The sequence below is a fragment of the Salmo salar genome, unplaced genomic scaffold, assembly GCF_905237065.1.
Source record: "Salmo salar unplaced genomic scaffold, Ssal_v3.1, whole genome shotgun sequence".
Taxonomy (NCBI): Eukaryota; Metazoa; Chordata; class Actinopteri; order Salmoniformes; family Salmonidae; genus Salmo; species Salmo salar.
In genome coordinates, this window is record NW_025548305.1 from 162,979 (window position 1) to 166,521 (window position 3,543).

Sequence of the window (3,543 nt, forward strand, 5' to 3'; positions counted from 1 at the left end):
TGACCGGCGTCACTATTTTTGTGTCAAAAAATGAAAAAAAGAATTCTGAGCTTTTTTTTGAAAATGGTTCTAAAATGCTTTTTTTTTAGGCCTGTCCAAAATGTCGCTAGTTCGGCATGATCGGAGTCATCGTTTTTGGTGACAAAAATAGAAATCTACAATTTTTGTGAAAATGGTTTTAAAATGTTTTTTTTAGGCCTGTGCAGAATGTCGCTAGTTCGGCATGACCGGGGTTACTGTTTTTGTGTCACGAAAATGAAGAAAAAAAAATCAGCAATTTTTGGTGAAAATGTTTTTTTTTTAAAATGTAGGCCTGTCCAGAATGTCGATAGTTCGGCATGACCGGGGTCACTGTTTTTGTGTCACGAAAATGAGAAAAAAATATCAGCAATTTTTTGTGAAAATGGTTCTAAATTTTTTTTTTAGGCCTGTCCAGAATGTCGCTTTTTCGGCATGATCGGAGTCATCGTTTTTAGGGACAAAATAGAAATCTGCAATTTTTCGTGAAAAAGGTTTTAAAATGTTTTTTTTAGGCCTGTCCAGAATGTCGATAGTTCGGCATGACCGGGGTCACTATTTTTGTGTCAAAAAATGAAAAAAGAATTCTGAGCTTTTTTTTGAAAATGGTTCTGAAATGCATTTTTTTAGGCCTGTCCAAAATGTCGCTAGTTCAGCATGATCGGAGTCATCGTTTTTGGTGACAAAAATAGAAATCTAAAATTTTTGTGAAAATGGTTTTAAAATGTTTTTTTAGGCCTGTCCAGAATGTCGCTAGTTCGGCATGACTGGGGTCACTGTTTTTGTGTCACGAAAATGAAGAAAAAAAAATCTGCAATTTTTGGTGAAAATGGTTTTAAAAAAAATTTTTAGGCCTGTCCAGAATGTCGCTTTTTCGGCATGATCGGAGTCATCGTTTTTAGGGACAAAATAGAAATCTGCAATTTTTTGTGAAAATGGTTTTAAAATGTTTTTTAGGCCTGTCCAGAATGTCGATAGTTCGGCATGACCGGGGTCACTGTTTTTGTGTCAAAAAATGAAAAAAAGAATTCTGTGCTTTTTTTTGAAAATGGTTCTAAAATGCTTTTTTTTAGGCCTGTCCAAAATGTCGCTAGTTCGGCATGATCGGAGTCATCGTTTTTGGTGACAAAAATAGAAATCTACAATTTTTTGTGAAAATGGTTTTAAAATGTTTTTTTTAGGCCTGTGCAGAATGTCGCTAGTTCGGCATGACCGGGGTTACTGTTTTTGTGTCACGAAAATGAAGAAAAAAAAATCAGCAATTTTTGGTGAAAATGGTTTTTAAAAAAAAATTTAGGCCTGTCCAGAATGTCGATAGTTCGGCATGACCGGGGTCACTGTTTTTGTGTCACGAAAATGAGAAAAAAATATCTGCAATTTTTTGTGAAAATGGTTCTAAATTTTTTTTTTAGGCCTGTCCAGAATGTCGCTTTTTCGGCATGATCGGAGTCATCGTTTTTAGGGACAAAATAGAAATCTGCAATTTTTCGTGAAAAAGGTTTTAAAATGTTTTTTTTAGGCCTGTCCAGAATGTCGATAGTCACTATTTTTGTGTCAAAAAATGAAAAAAAGAATTCTGAGCTTTTTTTTTGAAAATGGTTCTAAAATGCTTTTTTTTTAGGCCTGTCCAAAATGTCGCTAGTTCGGCATGATCGGAGTCATCGTTTTTGGTGACAAAAATAGAAATCTACAATTTTTTGTGAAAATTGTTTTAAAATGTTTTTTTTAGGCCTGTGCAGAATGTCGCTAGTTCGGCATGACCGGGGTTACTGTTTTTGTGTCACGAAAATGAAGAAAAAAAAATCAGCAATTTTTGGTGAAAATGGTTTTAAAAAAATTTTTTAGGCCTGTCCAGAATGTCGATAGTTCGGCATGACCGGGGTCACTGTTTTTGTGTCACGAAAATGACAAAAAAATATCAGCAATTTTTTGTGAAAATGGTTCTAATTTTTTTTTTTAGTCCTGTCCAGAATGTCGCTTTTTCGGCATGATCGGAGTCATCGTTTTTAGGGACAAAATAGAAATCTGCAATTTTTCGTGAAAAAGGTTTTAAAATGTTTTTTTTAGGCCTGTCCAGAATGTCGATAGTTCGGCATGACCGGGGTCACTATTTTTGTGTCAAAAAATGAAAAAAAGAATTCTGAGCTTTTTTTTTGAAAATGGTTCTAAAATGCTTTTTTTTAGGCCTGTCCAAAATGTCGCTAGTTCGGCATGATCGGAGTCATCGTTTTTGGTGACAAAAATAGAAATCTACAATTTTTGTGAAAATGGTTTTAAAATGTTTTTTTTAGGCCTGTCCAGAATGTCGCTAGTTCGGCATGACTGGGGTCACTGTTTTTGTGTCACGAAAATGAAGAAAAAAAAATCTGCAATTTTTGGTGAAAATGGTTTTAAAAAATTTTTTTAGGCCTGTCCAGAATGTCGCTTTTTCGGCATGATCGGAGTCATCGTTTTTAGGGACAAAATAGAAATCTGCAATTTTTTGTGAAAAAGGTTTTAAAATGTTTTTTTTAGGCCTGTCCAGAATGTCGATAGTTCGGCATGACCGGGGTCACTGTTTTTGTGTCAAAAAATGAAGAAAAAAAAATCTGCCATTTTTGGTGAAAATGGTTTTAAAATATTTTTTTAGGCCTGTCCAGAATGTCGCTTTTTCGGCATGATCGGAGTCATCGTTTTTAGGGACAAAATAGAAATCTGCAATTTTTCGTGAAAATTGTTTTAAAATGTTTTTTTTAGGCCTGTCCAGAATGTCGCTAGTTCGGCATGACCGGGGTCACTGTTTTTGTGTCAAAAAATGAAGAAAAAAAAATCAGGCATTTTTGGTGAAAATGGTTTGTAAATTTTTTTTTAGGCCTGTCCAGAATGTCGCTTTTTCGGCATGATCGGAGTCATCGTTTTTAGGGACAAAATAGAAATCTGCAATTTTTTGTGAAAATGGTTTTAAAATGTTTTTTTAGGCCTGTCCAGAATGTCGATAGTTCGGCATGACCGGGGTCACTGTTTTTGTGTCACGAAAATGAGAAAAAAATATCTGCAATTTTTTGTGAAAATGGTTTTAAATTTTTTTTTAGGCCTGTCCAGAATGTCGCTTTTTCGGCATGATCGGAGTCATCGTTTTTAGGGACAAAATAGAAATCTGCAATTTTTTGTGAAAAAGGTTTTAAAATGTTTTTTTTAGGCCTGTCCAGAATGTCGATAGTTCGGCATGACCGGGGTCACTGTTTTTGTGTCAAAAAATGAAGAAAAAAAAATCTGCCATTTTTGGTGAAAATGGTTTTAAAATATTTTTTAGGCCTGTCCAGAATGTCGCTTTTTCGGCATGATCGGAGTCATCGTTTTTAGGGACAAAATAGAAATCTGCAATTTTTCGTGAAAATTGTTTTAAAATGTTTTTTTTAGGCCTGTCCAGAATGTCGCTAGTTCGGCATGACCGGGGTCACTGTTTTTGTGTCAAAAAATGAAGAAAAAAAAATCAGGCATTTTTGGTGAAAATGGTTTGTAAATTTTTTTTTAGGCCTGTCCAGA